Source organism: Vulpes lagopus, chromosome 2 (genome assembly GCF_018345385.1).
Source record: "Vulpes lagopus strain Blue_001 chromosome 2, ASM1834538v1, whole genome shotgun sequence".
In the NCBI taxonomy this organism is placed as follows: domain Eukaryota; kingdom Metazoa; phylum Chordata; class Mammalia; order Carnivora; family Canidae; genus Vulpes; species Vulpes lagopus.
In genome coordinates, this window is record NC_054825.1 from 44,699,671 (window position 1) to 44,723,026 (window position 23,356).

The 23,356-nt window shown below is 50.0% G+C and overlaps 1 protein-coding gene across 2 annotated transcripts in view; it reads right to left on the reverse strand.

The window, feature by feature from the left end:
* CD276 (CD276 molecule) overlaps window positions 1–11,142 on the reverse strand; it is a 28,390-nt gene extending 17,248 nt beyond the window's left edge. The window contains exon 1 of one of the 2 annotated variants that reach the window (XM_041745802.1): window positions 10,852–11,142. The gene's annotated coding sequence lies outside the window, so the exon portion shown is untranslated. The remainder of the gene's footprint in view (window positions 1–10,851) is intronic. The other variant, XM_041745803.1, reaches the window with a different exon arrangement.
* Between the last annotated feature and the right edge of the window lie 12,214 nt (window positions 11,143–23,356).

A 23,356-nucleotide genomic window follows, 5' to 3' on the forward strand; every position in this document is an offset into this window, starting at 1 on the left:
GCACAGAGGCAGAGCTTCTGAAAACAGCAGTTAAAGCACCTGGAGCAAGTGATGCCTGAAGCAGTGCACATCTAGACTGCCCGGATACTTGAACCAATCTTGGATTTTTTTCTCTCAAGCTAGTTTGAGCTAAGCTTCTATTACCTGCAACTCAAAGACTCCTTGAATATACATGCATTCGTGTATTCGTGTATTCGGTAGCACATTTAGCGATTCATGGAGTACTGGCATTGGGGACAGAGATGACTAAGCTGTGTCTGTCCTCACGGAGCCTGCACTCCATGCAGCCTGCACTTCTCAGTGCCGGGGAATTCCTGCACTTCAATACAGTATATTACTCAGATACGCTGAGGGCTACTTGGAGGTACCTCAGAGACATAACTACCCCAAAGGTGGGTCCGGAAAAATGATGAGCAGCTCCTCAGGTAGACAGGCTGGGAAGGGTGGCTTTTCCCCAGTTCTGAGAGACCTGTCCTCCTGGCACTGCCTCGGGGCCTCTCAACTGGATCCCTTTGAAATAGCAGAAAATGAGCCCAAAGTTTAGGGTTCTGGTCCCAACTCTGACACTGCTAAGGCATTTTTTTAACAGTTATTCTCTAAACTCAGTCTTCCCATGTATAAAAGAAATGCCTTGGGCAGCCCCGGTGGCCCAGCAGTTTAGCACCGCCTTCAGCCCAGGGCATGATTCTGGAGACCCAGGATCGAGTCCCACATCGGGCTCCCTGCATGGAGCCTGCTTCTCCCTCTGCCTGTATCTCTGCCTCTCTCTCTCTCTCTCTCTGTCTGTCTGTCATAAATAAAATAAAACAAAATCTTTAAAAAAAAAAAAAAAAGAAATGCCTTGCTGGATCCTAGTGGAACTTCATTAGTGTGTTAAATCTTCACGTACCACATCCTTGCGGTTGAGCCAACTAAGCATCATGCAGGTCACGCTGAAATACACAGATGACTGTGGCAGGAACCACGAGTTTCCCCCTCATATATATTATTCTCATCTTCTGTAGAATTTTTAGTTTAGGCACATGGTCCCTCAGCTAAAGACTACAGATCCCGGCCTGCCTTGTGGGCGAGAGGTGTGTCCCTGTGACCATCTTCTGGCTAACAGGATGGGAGACGAACTGATGTGTGTGTCTGGGTCATACCCTTACAGAGAGGGAGCATGCCCTCCCTCTTCTCCTCCCCTTTCCCACTAGCTGGAACACAGCTGTGGTGACCATCTCAGACCATGCTGCCAAAGGCAATCCTCTGGGGACCTCAGAACAGCAAGACACAAGCCCCCCCCCCCCCCCCCCCCACCGACGGGCTGCAGTATCAGCCCTGGACGTACCCGGACTGTCACATGGGTGAGAACAAGCATCTACTTAAGTGTCACTGTTATTTTGGGTCTTTCTTACAGCATCTGAAGTGACTAATTTAGGGAGCCATCCCTCCCCTCCTTTCCCTTGTTCTCTCCCCGCTCTTCCCACCCCATGAAAATTGCCACTGTTCAGAGCAGCAAAAGGAAACCACATCTAAAATAGGTGTTTCAAAATACCAACTGGACACTATCTCATCTGAGTCACTTAGTGATGCCTGGGCCCAGCTCAGGAGGTATTTCAAGGGTAGACATGACCTGGCTTGGGGATTGTTTTGTTTGTATGGGGGGGAGGGGTGGAGAGAGTCAAGGATGTCCCAGAGGCTTGAACAAACGGGCACACGTGGGCACACAGCATAAGGTGGGGAGACCTGGAGATGAAGCATGTTTTAGGAGGAAGAACAATTTCTGCTGGGCTCGAGCTACAGAGCATCCAGGCCAAATGTCACACAGATTCCTGGACACACAGAGCTGGAGCTGAGAACAAGACGGGGAGTTATCCAAGCACTGGGAGTGATGGGAGCCAAAGTTGGGATCATTGAGGGAGATCATGGATGAGGAGAGGTCCCCCAACAAATTCTGGAGAAACCGCAGGAGTTAATGGTCAGATTATCAGAACAGGGAAACTCTCTTGGGCCACTCTCATAACCCATTTGCCCCCTCCAGTGATGGGCACTCACAACCTCCCAAGGAAGTCCACTGGCTTTTGGGTAGCTGTCACTGGGGAGAGACGGCCTTATCCCAAAGCCAAAATCTCCCTCCCATATAGCCCCTGTCCATCCTCCTTTAACCTTATCCATGTTTGCCTCCTCTCCGCAAGTTTTAGATCTTCTCCCTTGATGAGGTCACCCTGGACAGCCAAGCCATACTGTTCACCAAGCTAACCCCAAATAATAGACTATCAAATTTGCGGCCAGTGACTAGAAGCCAGTTACTTGCATTGCAGCAGGTCCTCATCTCTGCCATCCTCTTCTGATTGACTTGGAGAAAGGGTGGAACTTTATGGGATATTTCATTTGTGCTATTATTACATTTCATCCGGTTAAGTCGGCTCTATCACTCCAACTGCCACAACCTTTTCTTCGAAATCGCGGCAAAATACATGGAGTGTGAGGTTTACCCTTTTAACCATTTTAAATGTACAGTTCAGTGGTGTGAAGTACAGTCACGGTGTTGTGCAACCACGCCATCGTTGTTTGAAGTACTGTTGTGACAGTTCCTAGTACAGAGAAGGTGCTTGATAATTTTGTGGTGGATGAAAAAAAAAAAACCCAGAAAAATGAATGTCACCCAAAAAGGTTGCCCTCTTCTCCCTGCTTTGTTTCTTGTGTCATCAAGGTCCTCAGGAAGAAGACAGGAAGAGGAAGATCCCACAGCGCTAGGTTTCTGCCCCTGGATCAACACCCATCAGGGCTTTGGGATTAGCAATCTCCCTACTCAGGCTGCCACCCAACCACCCATCACAGGTCTTATCCCCCTGCTGGCGGAGGGCCAGTCAAATGGGGAAGAACCAGGAAAAAAAAAAAAGGCTCATCTCAAGAAAAATGGACTCTTCTTCAAGTGCTCAATTAATAACGGGTTCCAGAATTTTGTTAGGGGTTAAGGACATGATCACCAATCTGTTGTTCCCAAAATCTGCCTTCTCCCCCCTAAAACTGGTTATTTGCTCATCTCAAATCTTCCAGCACTCAACTATCCACTCATGCAACAAACATGATGAAGTACTATGGGCATGGAGGGTCAAGCAGTTGCCTGGGGGAGTGGGGAGGCTCTGAGGAGAAGTCATGTCAACGGGTCTGGCAGCTTGAGGAAGTCATCAGGGAGTTGGCCCCCACAGCATACTCTGAGAAGAGACCGACTCTGGGGAGTGGCTGTCAGGAGATGGGGCACGGGAGTTGGTCAGGGGTTGGTTAAGGATTGATTCTGTACACAGTGGGAAACCGTGGAGGGCTACGACCCCCACCCCCACCCCCACCACCTACCCCAGTTGTCCTGAAATATCCATGACAACTTCTCAGGTATCCCCAAGTTCACTCAGCACCAGGACGATCACAAGAGCCAGAAGACAAAGCCACTGAAAGCAGATTATCACCTCCCTACCTGGCCTGAACGTCAGCTCCTTCTTAACAGCTTCTGCAACTTCTTTCTTTGACAAAGAATCAAAACAGAGGCTGAGCAGACCTTCTCTGCCCCAGTAGTCAGTCTTGATAACTCTTAGTAACTTTCCTCCAAGTCCTTTATTCTAGAGAGCCTCTCTCTTGTTCTACACTGGCTCCTTCCCTGCAGGGAACCCAGTCCATGTGGTGCTGGTGGGGCTGACCCCCAGCCTCGGGCCTCACTGGGTGACCAGACGTGACATCGGGGAACACTCAGTGATTGGCTCTGGAATGGGCCCATGAGCCAAACCACACCCAATCGGACTTCCCAGGGCTGTTCTGTTGGAGGGAGCGGGAAAGACTCTTTTGTAAAGGTCTGGGTAGTAAATATTTCAGGCTTTGCAGGCCATCTGATAATCTGTCACGACTACTCAACGCTGCCATTGTAGCGGGAAAGCAGTCAGAGACAACGTATAAATGAATGAGCAGAGCCGTGTTCCAAAAGAACTTTATTTATGGGCGCTCAGATTTGAATTGCATGTAAATTTTTATGAGTCACATGATTTTTTTCCAACCATGACAAATGTAAAAGCCATTCTTAGCTGTGGGCTATACAGAAACAAGCGGCTAAAGATTAGGCCCATGGGCTGTAGTTTGTAGGAACTGGTTTACGGAAACACTGGCTCGAGTCTCAAAGAAACCCAAGTGAGCAGCAGAAATGGGAACCAGGAGGGGACTGGTACATTAATTACGGCACATCTGGGGAATGGAAGAGCGTAGAGCTTTTTAAAAGAATGTGTACTAATGTGAAAGTAAGTCCATGACCTATGTCACCATCAATAAAGTTTACTGTCAACTGTATGACCTCATTTCTGTATTAACAGATGACCCCAAGGACCCAGGTCAGGTCCCCTACCTCTCTCTCCATCTCAGCGTCAACTGTATTCCAGCACAGACCCTTCTTCCTCCAGCACGGGACCTCCTGGAGTTGGCTCCCAGGCCTTCTCCTCAAGGCTCCCTACTATTTTTTCCTAGATGATTTCATCCACTCCCGTGGCTTTAAGTACTGGCTTTATATGCCAGCAACTCCCAGAGTTTTTTTCTCCAAGCCCACACCTCTCATCTGAGCTCCAACCATCCCCTAGACATCTCTTAGCCAGTGACTCCCAGGCTCTCCCTCTTAGCATGTCCCTCTTCAAACTCTTGATCTCCCCTCGAACCTATTTCTCCCCAGCTCTTCCCACTCGGGAAAGGCACCACCCTCCACCCTCTGCTCAAGCCAGAAACCGGGGTTTCTCTCACCTCTACAATCTATCACCAAGAACGACCATTCCTGACCCCAAAATATATCTTCAGGGTTGGCAAACTATAGCCCAAGCCCCACATCCAGCCCAATGCCTGCACTTGTTCAGCTCGCCAGTCAAGAAAGGGTTTGCTGGGGCGTTGGGGTGGTTCAGTGGTTGAGCATCTGCCTTCGGCTCAGGTCGTGATCCCAGGGTACTGGGATCGAGCCCCGCGTCAGGCTCCCCGCGGGGACCCTACTTCTCCCTCTGCCTGGGTCTCTGCCTCTCTCCCTCTGTGTCTCTCATGAATAAATAAAATCTTAAAAAAAAAAAAAAAAGGAAACGGTTTGCTTTTTTAAATGCTTGAAGATCAAAAGACTATTTCATGAGACACGGGAATTACATGAAATTCAAATCTCAGTGTCTGTAAATAAAAGTTTCCTTGGAACGCAGCCACCTTTCATTTATGTATTGTCTGCGGCTGCCTTGGCAGACAACGGCAGAAAAGCACTTGCAGAAAAGCACTTGCGATCATCGCAAAGCCTAAAATATTTACCTTCCGGCCCTTTGCAGAAAAAGTGTGCTGCCGCCCGATCCGGTTCCACCCAGTGTTTCCTCCCACCTGGGCTGCTGCTCCGTTCTGCTGAGTCGTCCTCGGTCCCGTCCCATCCCAGTCCCCGTCCCGGTCCCCGTCCCAGTCTGCATGGCCACAAGAGCTTCCTGACGGCTCGCTCTACCCTCCCTCTCATCTCCCCACTCGCTTCTAGACTCCGCTCCTGACTCTACATCGCAACCAGGCCAACTGCTCTAAAAACATAAGCTGCATCAGGCCGTCACTGCCAGTATTTGGTGGTCCACAGAGCCCTGCCTGGTCTGGCCCTGAACCCCTCCCCAGCCTCCCGTCCTCCTATTTCCTTCGTCCTCCTATTTCCTTCCCCGTAGTGGCCTCTTCTAGGAGCTATGACGGGGGATCCATGCATTTTTGCAAACACAGTTCCTTCCTCCTGGATGAGATGGGTAACACCTCTTTATCCTGAGAGTCACCTTGGCAGGAGAGCCAGGCACGGATCTGCTACTCCAGGGAAGTCCCTGTTACTCACTGCAGTTTTCTTTTTCTCTTTTTCTTTTTTTTAAAAGACTTTATCCATTTGACAGAGAGAGAGAGAGAGAGAGAGAGAGAGAGAGAGAGCCCACAAGCAGGGGAGCAGCAGAGGGAGAGGGAGAAGCAGACTCCTCACTGAGCAGGGAGCCTGATGTGGGGCTGGGCCCCAGGACCCTGAGCTGAAGGCAGGCGCCAACCCACAGAGCCACCCAGGCTCCCTACTCATTACGGTTTCCTTTTCCTCACATCATATGGGAACCTCCCTGAGAAGGAACAGCATCTGTTCTATGGACGATTGCATCCTAATTCCAGCAAAGGCCCGGCGGCACCTGACGAGTGCTTGATGCGCTGTCAAATGAATGAGGGGGTCTGTGTGCTCAGAAAGAGAGACAGGTGGATGTTTGTGTATGGGGAAGGCTGACAGTGCACCCAACCCCAGGGCAGGGGAGGGAGGGCAAGCATCTATTCCTCCTTTGTAGTTGATACACTTCTGTGACTCTGAGGGTGAGCAGGTCATTCCTTTGCAATTAACAAAGAGGAAAACAGCAACTTTGAAGATTTTTTTGGATTTTGGACCAGGCTCCATCCCTCACTTGCTAAGCTCCCTAGGGCAAACCCACTGGTGCTCTGGATCTTGGTCGCCTCAACCCTCAAAGTTCCCACCACGCGCTGTAACCATGATCCCCTGCTGGGCTGGTGTCCTCACAACAGGCTTCCTGGGAAAAGTGAGCCGTGGTGTTTTAGGGGATGACTCTGGTGTAGGAGATTCAGTTTCAAGTCTAGACTTGGCCATTTCCTCGTCATGACTTTGGGAAAACATCCTCTGACCCTCAGTTTGGTCATTGATAAAACAGGGACCTAAACTACCCTCCCATTGACCTTCCCTTTTCCAAAAATCTGGGTCATTTGGGCCTTTTGTGTTGTTAAATAGAATCGTCAGGCTGCCTTGCAGGCCCCAGGGTGCAGCTAGGGCTCGAGAGCAGGCTGCCCTGTGTTCAAATTCTGATTCAAAAGTTTTGCTAGACACAGGACCAAGTATAAACGGCTTGACCTCTTTGAGACTTGATCCTCCATCACTAAAACAGGAGTAACAACCCCTACCCCACAAGGGCTACTGGGAGAACAAAATAAGAACATGTAAAAAATAAAAAATAAAGAAATAAAATAAATAAATAAATAAACAGACAAAATAAGAACATGTACAGAAGGGACTTGGGAAAGCACCTAGCACCCACAAACAGCAGTAACAATTAGTCCTGCCATTATTATTGCTGTAGTCATGGGGACAAGGCCTCCTGGGCCCCCTGCACTGAGTGTCCCCGCCCTCCCCAGCCAAGAGCTCCTCTGTCGGGCTATGCATCCAGGTCCCTGAGACCATTACTCCTTCTGTGACCCCGTTTCCACCAAGAATCCCATCTGCACCCCAGCTCCAAAGCAGCAGACTCAAAACAATTGGGTTCCATCTCTGCGTCTGGCTCATCCATCCCTAGTGGTCACCTCCCCCTTGCTCCTTTAGATGCAAGACCACACTGCCAAGAGACCACACTGCCAAGCGTTGTGGGCTCCAGCCCCTCCTGGCCCTGCTGCTCCCACATCCCCCAGTAGAGGGCTGCCCCCAACCCCCAGCACACATTCCTGTATCTCCCAGGGAAGCCTCGTGCCTGGGAGCCCTGCTTCTCAGAGGCACTATTTTTTCCTACTCCAGGGCTCCCAATAAAAGAAAAAAAAAATGCTTCTCATTTCCCACTCCTAGCGGGTTTCCCTCTGACATATTCAAATGCCCAAAGGAATTCCAGGTGTGGAGGAGGCATCCATTCCCTGAACCACAAAGAGAATGAGAGAGAAGGGCAGCTGGGTGTCTCAGTGGTTGAGCGTCTGCCTTTGGTTCAGGTCATGATCCTGGGGTCCTGGGATTGGGTCCCGCATCCCCTCGGGGAGCCTGCTTCTCCCTCTGCCTATGTCTCTGTGTCTCCCATGAATGGATAAATGAATTTAAAAAAAAAAAAAAAAGGAGAGAGAGAATGAGAGGCAGAGTGGGAGCACCGGTCAGAACTGGAGGGCAGGGGAGGACTCCGAGGACATAGGTGTGCTGAAGACCAGGCCTCTGGAAAAGCAGGTACTTTCAGCGATGGCTTGGACTGGGAGGCCTTCATCAGGCCTGCCTCCAGCTCTCCAGGTGAGTCCTCTCTGCCTCGCGGTGGGGACAGTTAGCCCATCTTGCCAGACACCAGAACAAGGGGAAGCCCATACCTGCCTCTGCAAGGGGCAGAAAGAGCCTGTCCTGGAGACAGACAATATTCCAGCACCAGCATTTGCCAGCTGTGTGTCTCTGGGCAGGTGACTTCCCCTTTCTGGGCTCTGGCTTCCCCACTGATACTATGGAGCCAAAGACACTCCCTGCTTCAGAGGACTGACATGATTAAATGAGATGATGTCTATGAAGCATCTGACATAACCCCACCCCTAAACCTGGAAACTCAACGTTCCTAGCTGGAACCTCATACTGCAAGGGTGGCAAAACTGCAGCCAAAGGGTGCATAAAAGGACATGGGGCCCTGTCCCAGATGTTTGATGCATGTGAGACCAAAGGAAATTTCTCATGGATCACATCAATCAGTTCCCACCCTCTTACCCACCCCCAGGCCCAGGCCATGCCATGCCTCCCCCTTCTGCTGGTGGACCTCCCTGGCACTCCCGCCCTGGGGTGTGGAAAGAGGACCGCAGTGAGAAGTGGCCACCCACTCAGAGAATAAGCTCATGGGCAGTGACATCATCCTGCCTGCCCTTCTTCCTCCTCCCCTGACCCCATGAATCAAGTCCACAGCCTCAGGCCCCATGTGGTCATCATCTTGGAGGCTGTTTGGATTTGGATCATTTTTCTTCACACTCAAACCTCACATGTCCAACCATGAACCAGCCAGCAGCAGGCCAGGGACTTGCTCTACAACCCTTTCTACGAGAGTCCTTGGGTGCTGTGGAATCCCAACTAAAACCCCCGCGATCATCCTGCCAATCTGACCCCAAGCAGTATTGCTCAGCTCACGGTCAAGGCTAAGTCTCGCTCCAAAGAATGAAGATTTACCTATGACTCCAGAGAGGACCACAGGTTCAAGGGTGAAGGAATTCCCCTAGGAAGACTCCAAAGTCAACCTCACCTCTTCTGAGGGAGGGACACAGCCTCTTCAGAAGGGGACAACGCTTCTACAAATGTCCTTTCCACAAATGTTCAAGCACCCAACCCAGCTGTCAGGCATCTGAGCATCTCGGACATTCAGCCCATCTACTTCCATTGGGTGCCAGGTCAGAGCAGCAGAGGACCAGGGACATGAAGGAAAAACAGGTCCACCAATCCCAGTAGCCCTTCCCACCCTCGGGCTTGCATTAACACGGGCTTCTTCTCACCTCGGCCCAACTGAATGGTCCGGTTGCTTGCAGCACAGAAGTCTGGAGTAAACTGGAAAGCTCACTGAAGGCAATTGGGAGGAACCACCAGTGAAGTCATTGAAGAAAGGGAAGAACTCCAAACAGCAGTCATGGGATCGATAAAAGCATGGCCATGGCCGAAGCCACTGAGTGCCAAGCTCACTCCCTCAAAAGTCCCTTAGTGCCAAATCTGACATTCACAGCACTGACCTGAAGTCGAGCAGAAAAATTTCTCTGGCTCCAGGAGCGTCCTGATGTCAGACTCTGATGCACGTACTAATATGGGAGAGGAAGGTTTCCTCGCTCGATAGTTAAGCCTAAGTGTTAGTGCTGAAGCTCAGGGATTCTAGATATGGGGGACCGTACTCACCCCCAAAATATTCCCATTCCGAAATGAGCTGGAAATATGAGCCATCACTCATACCTTACAGCCCCAGAGCCCTGCACCCCTCCCACCTCTCAGATCCGCCCCACCCATCAGACAAGTTCAGCTTCCCTTTCAAGTTTAGGCCTCAATTTCCCTGGGCCTGCAGAGTGTCCCACCCACGTGCAGGCCCCCAGACTAGGAGGAAGGCTGCACAGCATCAGATTTCCTAGGGACTTCTGGGAGGCCAGAGAGAGTGAGAGGAGCCTGGACTAAATGAAGAACTCTTTTTTTTTTTTTTTTTTTTTTATTTTAAGAACTCTCTTAAAGACAGGAGGGCTTCATTACTTTCTAATACAGAAGCTAACTGCCAAAGACAGGCGTGCAAGAAAAGGACCTGGGCCTTAATTTAATGATGAAATTGACTCATTTATAATTATCCACATCCAATTTGAAGGTAAATTGTTTTTCTCAATTAAGTCAAACAGACTCTTCCCCCCTGCCCCCAGTCCTTTTCTGCTTTACTATTTGCCTAACGTTTCCCCTCAGTGATAGATCCATCCGCCTCTGAGTCATCTGTCACCCATTTCTCATTAGGGCAGGTCTGGCTTAGAAATAAAGCCCCTTTTCTGGCAGTTCGCTGCCTTCAGCCACCAGACCTGCCAACTCCCCCATGCCCCCCCCCAAACAGCATCTGAAGGCCTTGGGATACAGATTCAACTCCCTCCCCTCCAGGGGGTCCCCACCGTCCTGCCACCGAGTCCCCAAATCCTCTCCATGGAAGCGTCCCACCTCCCCCACCGTCTCCCGGAGACTTCCCGAGCCCAATCGCCCCCTCCCACCCCAACACCTATTCACCCCCGGACCCCCCACTCCCCCCGACCCCGCGCCCACTGCTGCCCGCGGAAGTCCTCTACTCCGTCCTCGGGGCCGAGCAGGGGGGGGCTCCTCACCCCTCCCGGCAGCTCCCCTCCTCGGGGTGGGGCTCAGGGTGCTTCCCAGGCAGGGGACCGCGCTTCCCCGCCAACCCGCTGCCCCAACCAGGGACACAGCGCCCCCGGGCCCTTGCACGCCCGAGGCCCAGGGGTCCACGAGCACCCCCAGCCTCCGCCAGGGCCTCCCGGGGGCGGGGGCAGGTCCCACGGTGTCCCGGCCTCCCCGGCCTCCCCGGCCCGCACCGCTCGCCGCAGACAAAGGCCGCCCCCGCCCCGCGCCACGCAAGCACTCACCGCCCGGCTCTCGGCACGCGGGGGCGGGCACCGGGGGCTCCGGGGGCACCGCGGGCACCGCGGGCGCGGGACACCCGGACGCGGCGCTGCGACTGGCCGCCGCCGCCAGGCCGGGCCCGAGTGGGGGTCGGGGGCGGCCCCGCCAGGCCGAGGGGCGGGGCGGGCCGAGGAAGCCGCGGGCCCGGAAAGGCCGCCGGGCTGCGCCCCAGAGGCGGGATCGGCCCCGCGGCGCGGCCCCCGGCGGAGGCCTGAGCCCGCCCGGACCCCGCCCCAACCCCGGAGCTCCCCCGGGAGCAGCCCCGGACTCCGGGGGGGGGGGGCGCTCGGCTCGGGCCCATCCCCCGCCCCTGACCCCGGAGCAGACCCCGGAGCAGATCCCGGGGTGGGGGGAGGGGGCGCTCGGCTCGGGCCCATCCCCCGCCCCTGACCCCGGAGCAGATCCCGGGGTGGGGGGAGGGGGCGCTCGGCTCGGGCCCATCCCCCGCCCCTGACCCCGGAGCAGATCCCGGGGTGGGGGGAGGGGGCGCTCGGCTCGGGCCCATCCCCCGCCCCTGACCCCGGAGCAGACCCCGGAGCAGACCCCGGGGTTGGGGGGCCACCCCCGCTCTGCTCGGGCCCATCCCCACCCCTGACCCCGGAGCAGACCCCGGACTCCGGCAGGGGTGGGGGGGGCGCTCTGCTGGGGCCCATCCCCCGACCCTGACCCCGCCCCTGACCCCGGGGTTAGGCGGGGGGCGCTCTGTTCCGGTGCATCCCCCGCCCGGTTCCCACACTCCTAGGGTCCGGGGTGTATTTTCTGCGCGAGGGGACAGGGACAGGTGACTGCCCGCCGACCACTCCGGTTCTGGGTTCTTCCTCCGCCCCCGGGCTGGGCCCGCGGCCTGGAAAGGGTTAACCCGGCTGCGAGGAATTAAGAGCTGCAGGAGCTCTCTATAAATACAGTGTCGTGGGCGCCTGAGCCAACCGCAGGGTAATTTCCACTGAGCTGATTTTCCTCTTTTCCTCCTACCCTCGGGCCAGCCCTGCCCCCAGCCCCAGGCCAGGCTCCAAGCCGGGAGCAGCTCTGATTCCCCTCCCCGGCTCTGTCGTTAGAGGCCCCAGCTCCAGCCTGGGAGGAGATGGGGGTCAGGCCCGGGCCTTGGGTCATCCCATGCCTGCACCTGCTCTCTGACCTGTTCCTCATCACTTACAGGCAGGAGCAGCTAAAGTGCAGCAAGGCTTCTATGGGCCAGGGTCTAGACTCGGAGCTCTCCCTGCTGGGCCTCTTTAGATCCTTACAACAGCTCCGCTGCGTAGACAATATCCCGGTTTTACACATGAGAAACCTGAGGCTGAACGAAAAGGACTCTGAGCTGGTGCTTTTGCCAGGCCCACCACCAAGTGGCAGCAGAGAAAGGGGAGGGGGCTCAGGAAATAGGAATGGAAGCCTGTCACCTCTGTAAGCTGTTGTAACCACTGTTGTAAGCTCTTTACTATTTTATCTCATTTATAATCACAAATCAGCGAGGGGAATGCTCTTATTATCCTCATTTTTACAAGTAAAAAAATTGAGACACAAACAGTTTAATAACGTCCTAGAGGATCAAACTATTAAGTAGGGGAACAGGATTTGCCCCCTTGAATTTAGGTGCTGAATGCAAATTTAATTCTAATTTAAATTTAATTTAATTCTGTGGCAGTGGTACTCGGGTATGTGTGTTTGTGAACAGTTCTGTATTTGAATCTAAGGGCACATGTGTTTCTGAATATGAGTTTGATACTGGCTATGTCTATGTAACTGCTTCTAGGGATGGGGGCAGAGAGAGGGGTTCAAGGCTTGGCCATCTAGTCCAGAGTCCTCCAAGTTCATAAGCCTCCCCATTGAGGTCATGACCCTCCCCACCAAGCCATATTGCTCCCCCTGCCCTATCAGGGCCTGTCCAGCCTGGGCCTGACCTCATAGGTCTCAGGATGAGTAGCCCCCACTAGGCCGCACAACCTGAGGAGAAACATCCAGGGAAGAGGCATCCGTAGGCTGAGAGAGCCAGGAGCCCTGCAGCCCTGCAGCACCTGGAGGTGGCATATAGCTAATCTAGAAGAATGCATTCTCCTTCCCTCCACCAAGTGTCAATCCTCTGCCTTGTGCCCTGCAATGGTGACACAGGTCCTGTCCCAGAGGACTTATGTCTGGCAGCAGAAGTATGACTCCACCATGATGGACAGTGAAGGAATAGCACAGGGCAGCTTGTATTGGTGTGGAGCAGCAAGGAGACTTTATTGTAATTGCTCAAGAGAACAGGTTAGGAGGGAAGGAAGTGAGTATTGCCTCTCATTACTGGAAGCAGCAGCTTGGGAGGGTGCTGATACCCCCAAAAGGTTAGCAGCCAATGCAGGGAATAGACAGAGTGTCTGCAGGACAGGCTCAACTCAGACTCAGACACCTGGCCTTGACACAAACAGCTAGACTGACCATCCCAGTATTCAGGAATCTCCACAGTGCAGAGTGTTTTTCTATGCCTGGTCAAAAATACATCATTTCCCAGGCTTCCTTGCAGCTAGAAGTGGCCACATGACCCATTGTGGCCAATGAGATGGAAGTGAAACTCATTGGGTGGGGCTTTGGGAAAAAGTTGCTCAAGGAATAGGCTTATACTAGGGAAGACAGCATGGTGGTTCATCAAAAAAGTAAAAATAGAATCACAATGGGATCCAACAGTCCCACTTCTGAGTATAAACCGGAAAGATTGAAAGCAAGGTCTCAAAGAGATATTTGTACACCCATGCCCATAGCAGCATAATTCACAATAACCAAAAAGTAGAAACAACCCAGTTGGCCATTGATAGATGAATGACTAAACAAAATGTGGTGATACATACAATGGAACCTTATTCAGCCTTAAAAAGGAAGGAAATTCTAAGGAAAAAAAAAAAGAAAGGAAATTCTGACACATGCTACTACGTGGATGAACCCTGAGGGCACTGTGCTGAGTGTACTAAGTCAGTCACAAAAAGACAAGGAGTGTATGATTCCACTTACATAAGGTCCCTGAAGTAGTCAAATTCCTAGAGAAGAAGAGTAGAGGCGTGGTTGCCTGGGCCTGGAGGAGGAGGGGATGGGGGGTTGCTGCCGAGTGGATATAGGGTTTGTTTTACGAGATGGGAAGGGTTCTGGAGGGGTTGCATCACAACAGTGAATGTACGTGATGCTACGGAACCGCGCACTCAGGCATGGTAGAGATGGGTACGTGTTATCCTGTGTATATTTTACTACAATGAAACATTTTTGAAAGTAATAATAAGGAGGGGATCCCTGGGTGGCTCAGCGGTTTAGCGCCTGCCTTTGGTCCAGGGCGTGATCCTGGAGTCCTGGGATCGAGTCCTGCAACAGGCTCCCGGCATGGAGCCTGCTTCTCCCTCTGCCTGTGTCTCTGCCCCCCCCCCATGTCTATCATGAATAAATAAAATATTTTTTTTTAAAAAAGATAAACTAAAAATAATAATAAGGAGCAGGCGTAGCTGGCATGTGCCTTTGCCCTTTGCCTTTGCTCTTCCTTTTCTCTGTGCCCAAAGTGCAGACACACAACCGGTTGTAAAGCAACCATCCCGCAACCATGGGGACAAAAGCCTAGGGTGGCCCAGGAGAAAGTCAGAAGTGTCTGGCTCCCGAAGGCATTGGGGAGCTGCCACCTATACCCTGGATTGCCGCCAGCCCTTGGCCAGGCCCCAGAGCTGCCGTTGCTCATTCAGGACTGATGAGGGATGAATAGTGACCCTCTTCCTCCCCAGGGCCTCTGGAAGGAACTTCAGAGCATCACTCTGGCAAGGGCGGGGGAGTTCTGACCCTCTTATTCCTTTCCCCAGAACAGAAGTGCTGATAAAATTCAGGGACAGCTTCCTTGTGCTTCCTTTAACATACAGAAGGACAAGCATTTTCCTCCTCTATCGGAATACCCTTAAGTCAAGCAGGCTGGATTCCCTAACCCAGCCTTAAGGTGTGTAGGGGGGTTGGCTCCTTAGAGCAGCTAAGCAGCCCATCTTTCAGAAAGCAGCTCAGAGACACCCGCATTCCTCACCGAGGAACAATACGCAGAACTCTACGTGGAACAATACGCTGAACTCTACGTTTCCGTAAGAAAGACATCAAGTCTTGGCCACGCACGCTGGGGCCCTTTTGGGCATTTTTTCCAAGTTCCCCAGGACACTTCGCAATATCGTGGCCTTGACCTTCCCCTATTCAGGCTGCACATTACCTGCCGACTTGTTTGCATTTTTGGGTCTCAAGTCCCTGATGTTTTGGCAAAAGCTACAACCCCACCCAGGCCCACCCATTCATTTAAGGGCACAGAGGGCTGCCATCTGGAGCCAGCTCGCCCGCCCACCCAGACTGTCTAAGGCCACCAAGTTTCCCCTAAATGACTGGATCCAGTGTAGGTTTGAATATAGAGCATAGCGACCACTGCACGTTCACGCTTTCTGCTTTTTATTCCTGGCACTCTAGTGCTGGAGTAGACTTCAGGTGTCTAGATCCAAATACTTCCAGCTGGAAGCAGCTGGCTGGCAACATAACAGGAGCAGCCTGAAAAAGCGTGGAACTGGCCACAATCCCATGGCCACACGGGATCCTTCAACAATGCCTTACCCCTCTCCATGCGACACATACACTACAAAAAAACCCCAAACGTCTCCTAACCAGGCTTGTATAACTAGCTGCCCTTATCTGACCCACTGTCCGCTCTTCTTCCCCCCACCCTCCCAACCTCTCCAGTATCTGGCCTTCTCCCCTATCCCTGGTGGGAGCTGTCAACCCTCCCCCTGCTTTCCTCTTCCTCCTCCATCCCAGGCTTCCAGCACTCCTGATACCAGGAATCTGTCTTAGAGTCTGTCCTGCTGCTGGAGGGGCAGGGTGGTTTTCCAAACAGGAGAGCTGGGATGGAGTTAAGAAACAATACAACAGAAGTCAAAGAGCACTGTGGTGCCAGGAGACGTTTTTCCCTCATATTGGGAGTTGTTTTTGTTGTTTTTTTTTTTTTTTCTGACTTCTAGTCACGTGCAAATAACCCAGTGATCAGCACTTGCACAACCCTGAGAGTGAGCACCTCCTTCAGTGTTGCGTCACAGGGGCCTCATTTGTGTGCCCCTGGCCCTGGTCCTGTTGGCCTATGACAGGGTCAGAGAAGAGAGCACAGAACAGAACAAGAGTTCCAGCTAGAAGAATAAGACCAAGAGCCCCGGGCTTGGAGATCAAGGGGCCCCACACGAGAAGCCAGCAGTGGAGACCTTCTGAGGAAGGCCGTGGATAAGCCGCTTGAAATCCAGAAATCCAGGTGCTAAATCGTAAATGCTTGTATTGCTCTTTTCATTTACCAGGACTCCTTATGGCCACTTGACTTTAGCTGGACTTGGGATGCTGTGCCTGGGAGTCTTCAGGACACATCTGACCATGGTCGCAGCCCTGGTCAAGAACACAAGGGAAAGCTTCGCTGCCCCAATAGTGAGAAAAGTTTATTCCATCCTCCTGAGTTGAGTGGGGCATTATTCACCAACCAGTTCTTTTTTTTTGACAGAGAGAGAAAGTATGCAAGCAGGTGGCAGGGGTGGGGCAGGGCAGAGGGAGCAGGAGCAAAGGGAAACGGAGTCTTTTTGTTTTTAAGATTTTATTTATTTATTTGAGAAAGAGAGAGGGAACAGGGGGGTAGGGCAGAGGGAGACGCAGACTCCCTGCGGAGCAGGGAGCCCCAAGTGGGCTCAACCCCAGAACCTGGAGATCATGACCTGAGCTGAGGCAGCCACTTAAGCCACCGAGCACCCAGGTGCCCAGCCACGAGGGAGACCACCAATCCCAGCCCTTGCTCTTGCCAGCTTCCCTCCGCCCGGTGTCCCTCTGGCCTGGGGACATCCGGTGTGTGCTGGAAGTGGCCCCTCAGGTGGCTGATCTTGGGGAGCCGCCCAGGCCGCGGTACGCAGGCTCTGCGAGCTGCAGGGTCCCCAGTCAGTCCACCCTGCTTCTGCCACCAGAAGTGGGCTCTCTCCCCAGGGCCCAATCCCCAAAGACACTCCCTGTCTCAGAGGGGGGGATTAGTTCTTATTGGCTTAACTACTTTTTCTATTTTTGTGTCAAGCAGTTGCTAATGAATTACAATTTTGCGATTGTTTTCTTAAAACCGGATTTTCAGCACAATAACATATTTGGCATCTCTTCTTCTTTCCTCGTTTCCCATGATGATGAGATCATCACAAATATAACTTCTAAAGAAATCTGTACAACCAGACTTTCTGAGGAAACCCGACACCTCCACAGCCAAACCCCGTGATGGGCCTTGGGTTTCCAAACAGGGCCTTGAGCAGCTGCAATGACTTTATCCACTCAGAGAGGTGTGTGGCCACCTCTGAGGAATGTCCCAGCCACCCCTGGGGTGTCTCTACTCACCCTAGAAATTCCCCGCTCTGCTCTGTGAGGGTCAGCATTATATCAAAACATGGTCACCCTGAATCATCCTTCACACTCTCCACACTTCTGTGAATATTCACACCACTCAGTTCCCTATCACCTCAAGGACGGGTAGTCTATCAGAGCTAGGCCTCTCAAACTGGACAAATCCACTTATTTCCCTGTCATCTTCAAGAAACACATGTCACCTTCAGCTCTGGTTGGTTTTCACATGTGCTGCCCAGTGTTCTTTGCTTGTCCCACGTAATTTCCAGAATTCCTCAGGGCAGGACCCCAGCTTATTCTCCTCCAGGCTCCTTAGCCAGGCCCCCCTCCCCCACCCCATCCCTCCTATTGTTATAGCTGGAAGAAAGTTTGAACTCTGGCGTGAATGCCTCGACCCAGGCTGGGAGGGGTGGGGTGCAGATGGGATAGTAGGCTGGAAACCAGGACATCAGGGCTCTCCTCCCAGCCCTGCCAAGGACGCTACATGTGACCAGGCTAATGGGTTAGCAGCTGTTCTGGGTCTTTGCCTCCTTTTCCTCTGAAAGAGTCCTGCCCAGTCTCCTCCAGGGCCTGCTGAGTCACCAACTGTTTCTCACTGAGAGCACCTGAAGGTATTTTTCCCCCTGGGCTCTGAAGCATGCAGGACTAATAAAGCAGGCTAGCACATGCGCAAGCAGTCTGCAAATTCCAGAAGGGACAGATTGTCTCCAACTTCCTGAACCTTTTACAAGTTGTCCCTACTCTGGTTGACAGCCGCACTTGCTATCCTGAGCCCCCTCCTGGTGATGTGTCAAAATGCAACTAAAAATTAGGGCCTCCATCCTCACTCCAACCTTGGTCTCTAAGGATGATGCTCCTCAATGCCAGTCTTGGGGTTGGAGGAGGAAGTGGGGCGGGGGGGGGGGGGGGGGGATGGGGAGCAGTGTGGGCTGGAGCTGTGGAGGTCAGGGAAGGGTGCCCAGAGGAGATGGGCTGCTAGATGACCCTGAGGAATGGAAAGAATTTGATAAGTGAATAGCATCAGAGTCCTGCCCAGGTCTAGCACTTGTCTAAGACGTTGCACATGGGAAGACCCTGATCCGATTACCCTGGTGGTGTGCTTCATGGGTCTGAGACCAGGAAAGTGGTCAGGTGGGGGGAGGCAGAAGGGGAAAACTATCCTTGAGAAGAGCAGAGACAGAAGAGGAGAAAGAGCAACTGGGCCTACTTGCTCTGCCTGCCCCTGGTGCTATGGGTGAGACGGGGTGCTCCTACTGAGGCTGGTCCCTTCTTGCATTCTCTCATCTCCTTGAGGACATCACTCCAGTCACTATCTCTCTCTCTTGCATCATCAGTCTTTTCACTCTCTCCCCTGATTCATTCACTCTCTTTCTTGAAACATTTTCTACTTCTAGAACATTCCTATCTCTTGCTTTTCTCCTCCATTGGTTGCTCCTTCTAATCTCCTGGGCTGGTCTTTCCTTTCCCGCCAACTTCTTCGTGTTGGAGAACACCAGGTCTTACTTAGTACTCAGCACTTTTTTCTTCTGGCTCTGTGCCCATTCCCTTGGTCATCTCATCCTCCAATGGCTTTCTATATTATCTATGTTCTGACAACTCTCAAATTTAAATCTCCAGTTTGGAATGTGTCCTTGAATTCTGTATATCTGACTACCTATTCAGCATCTCCACTTGTCTCCCACCAAAAGTATAATTTCCACCTCCTCCTCATTTGGAAATAAAATAAAACTGAAAAAAACCTTTTCTCCTACAGTCTTCCCCATCTCAGGTAATGACGACTTCATTCCATTCTTCCAAGAGAGCCAAAAGCCTTGCAGTCATCCTTGATTTTCCTCTTTCTTGCAAACTCCACGTTGGCAATCTTACTAAATCAACTTTCAAAATATATTCATAACCAGATGACCTCATTCCACCTCCATGGCTACCACCCTGGTCCAAGCTATCTTCGTCACATGTCTGTGTTGTGATAGCATCCTAATCTGTCTCTTTGCTTCCTTTTCAAATTTACTATCTACACAACCCCTAGGGTGATCCTTTTAAATATAGGCAAATTTTCATTCCTCCAGATTTCTCCAAGGTAAAAACTGAATCCTTAAATTGGCTTAAAAAGCCCTGCATGACCTGGCCCCCTGCTATTCCTATGATCTCATCTGCCACTCTCCTCCTTGCTTCCTCTTCTTGCTCCCTTCCTTGTGGTTCTTTGAATACACTAGGCATATTTGCCTCAAGACCTCTGCAGGTGCTATTCCCCCTGACTAGGACAGTCTTCTTGCAGGTGTCCATATAGCTCATTCCCTTACTTTTTCCGGGTCTCTGTTCAGATGTTACCTTACCATGGAAGGCTTCCTTGACCACTCTTTATGAAGTGATACTTGCCTAGTCCCCATCCCCAGTCATCTCCAACTCCTTTCGTCTGCTTGATTTTCCCCCCTTAGAATTTACTAACCTTCTGACTATATTCCTTGCTTATGTGTTTATTTTCTGTATCCCTCCATAGAATATAGTTTCCATGAGTCAGGAATTTCTTTTGTTCATGCAGTATTGCACCTAGAATATTGCCCGACACATTGTAGGTGTTTCAACTGCAGCGTGATGAACAAGTGGATGGGTGAATGGAAGGACAAGTAGTTGAAGAGCACACACATGAAAAAAGGTTTCAGTGTTTTTTGTTTTTTAAGATATAAAGAGACCTGAATTTATGTGTTATGGGAAGATACCAAGAGAGGAAGATGAAGACAAGTTGCATGGGGGAGAAGGGGTATGATATGTGGTACATAAAGATCTCTAAAAAGGCAGAAAGGGTTGGGATTCAGAGCCTGGTGGGAGCCACTTCCTCCTTGGGCTGGAGGGAAGGATAATGGAATAATTAGGATGAGAGATGAGAAATTGATGGTGGCTCTCAGTCTTCTCCCACAGAACATTTGCTGAGTGCTTGAGCGACACAGGAAGCTGAGGGTGGGTGTGGAGGGTGTGGAATAACAAAGTGAAATTTCCCACAGACTCACAATGCTTAGGAGACAAAATCCTGCTAGAGAAGGAGCGGTTTTGTCAAATAAATAGCTCTCTCTTATGATATTTGCCAAATTTTGTTGCCATGTTGATTGCGAGGCTAAAGAGCTAAGTTCAAACCTCTGAAAGGCATAAATGAATATCCCATGATGTCTTATGGCCAAGGAGGTAGGGACTAACAAAACTACAACCCCACCCCAATCTGGTTCATTTTCTAATCATACTGTTGTGATAGGCTCCTTATCTGTCTAATAAAGAAAGGGTAAAACCTATCTGGGGAAAATATCATCACCTTCAGTCTAAGCTCATGTACATACAATATCTGGTGTACAATAAAGAATTGTAAGGCATGTGAAAAGGCAAGAAAATGTGATCACATATTTTCAGGAGAAAAAACAATAATAGAAGAAGACCCACAGATACCCCAGATTTTGTGGCTAGCAGACAAGACATTTTATTTTGCAGACAAGACACTTTAAATAACTATTGCAAATATGTCAAAGAGAAAAATGCAAAGTATGACCAAATCGTTAAAAAAGAAAACTTGAACAGAGAATTTTAACCTATAAAAACATCAAACAGATTTTCTGGAACTGCAAAATATAATATCTGTAATTACAAATTCACTGGATGGATTTAAGGGGAACAGACAGGGTTGGTGAACTCAAATATCAAGATAAATTCTCTAAACTGAAGCCCACAGAGAAAAAAGAATGGAAAGGACAGAGCACAAGAGACATGTGGGACACAATCAAAAGCTTAAACATATGTGCAACTGGAGTCTCAGAGGAGAGGAGAGAGAGAATGAAATAGAAGTAAAATTGGAAGAGAAAGACCAAAAACTTTCCAAAACTGATCGGAGATATCAATGTACAGATTCAAGATGCTCATTTGAAACCCAAGCAGAGTAAATACAAAGGAAGGCACATCTAAGCACTTAAAAGTCAAATAGCTAAAAGCCAAAGCTAAATAGCAAATTTTAAAAGCATCCAGAGAATGAAGACCCATTACTTTCAAAGGAGCAATAGTAAAATTTGAAGATTTTGCACCCAAACTATAGAACCTAAAGGAAAATGGAATGACAATTTTGACGTGTTAAAAGAAAAAGTCTGCAAACATACATTCTATCTCCAACAAAAATATTCTTAAAAATATGAAAACACAATAATGACATTTGCAGACCAAAAGAAAAAAAAAAACCCAAAATGTAGCCAACGTGATTTGCTATTGGTAGAAGGATAGTCAAATCAATGGAATCAAACAGCATCCACAAATAGACCCACAGATATACAGTCAAATGATTTTTGACAAAAATGTCAAAGCAATTCAGTGGGGAAAGAAAAATGTCCTAAAAAAAATGGTACTGGAACAACTGAATATCCATGGGAAAAAAAGACTTCAACCCCTACATTATTCTGAATGCAAAAACCAATTTGATACGGATCATAAATTGAAACATAAGGGGTAAAATAATAAAACTACAAGAAGCACTAGGGAAATATCATTGTGACCCCTGAGAAAGCAAAAATTTCTTAGAGAGGCTTCAGAAAATATAAACCATAGAAGACAAGATTGATAAATGGGACCTCAGCAAGATTTAAAACTTCTATTCAAAAAATAAAAAATAAAAAAAAAAATAAAATAAAACTTCTATTCATTGGAAAGCACCATCAAGAAAATAAATAGGCAAGCTATGGAGTGAGAGTAAATATTCACAACACATATATCTGAGGAAAGGCTTGTATCCACAACATATAAAGAACTCTTGCAACTCTATGATAAAAATCACACAAACAACACAGTGGTGCCTGGGTGGCTTAGTTGGTTAAATGTCTGCCTTCAGCTTAGGTCATGACCTCAGGGGCCTGGGATCAAGCCCCATGGTGGGCTCTCTGCTTGGTTTCTCCCTCTGCCTCTGCCTCTCCCCCCTGCTTGTGTTCTCTCTCTCTCTCTCTCTCTTTCAAATAAATACATAAGTAAAATCTTTAAAAAAATACAAACAACACAGTTTTTTTCAATGGGCAAAAACACACATTTTACAAAGGGAAGAATACCAATGATTAGTAAGTGAATGATAAAAGTACTCAGAAGCATTAGTCATCAGAAAAATGCTCATTAAACAACAACTAGGCACCAGTCTGATATGAGGATAAGAAGAACAATACATCCCCGATATAATGGCTAAAGTGAAAAATATTGACAACAATACGAAGTGTTATAGAGGATGTAGAGCAACTAGAACTCTCATATATTGCAGGTAGGAGTATACAATTAAACTACCACTGCAGGAAACTGGTGGTTTCTTAAAAAGTTAAACATACATATACTCTATGACCAAACAATTCCACTCCTAGATAAATAAAAACATATGTCCACAAATGCTTTATATAGGGACACTTGGCTGGCTCAGGTGGTTGAGCAGCCAACTCTTGATTTTGGTTCAGGTCATGATCTCCTGGTCCTGGGATCAAGCCCTACCTCAGGCTCTGGGTTCAGCAGGAAGTCTGCTTGAGGATTCTCTCTCCCTCCGCCCCTCTCCCAACTCGCATGTGTTCTCTCTCTCTCTCTCTCTCTCTCAAAAATGAATAAATCAAACAAACAAAAAGCATTGTATAAAAATGTTCATAGCAGTTTTACTCATAATAGTACCAAGCTGGAAACAACTCAGATGCCCATTAGAAGGAGAACAGGGCTCCCTGGGTGGCTCAGCGGTTTAGCGCCTGCCTTTGCCCCAGGGCGCGATCCTGGAGACCCGGGATCAAGTCCCACGCCTGCCTTTGCCCCAGGGCGCGATCCTGGAGACCCGGGATCAAGTCCCACGTCGGGCTCCCGGTGCATAGAGCCTGCTTCTTCCTCTGCCTATGTCTCTGCCTCTCTCTCTGTGTGTGACTATCATAAATAAATAAAAATTTAGAAGGAGAACAAATAAACTGTGGTATAGTAAAGCAATGAAAGCCTACCAACGAGTAAACAGGAAGAAACTACTGATACAAGTGACAATGAGGTGAATCTCGAAAACATTATATCAGTTCGAAGAAACTAGACACATGAATATTAATTCTGTCATAATTTAATTTACTTGAA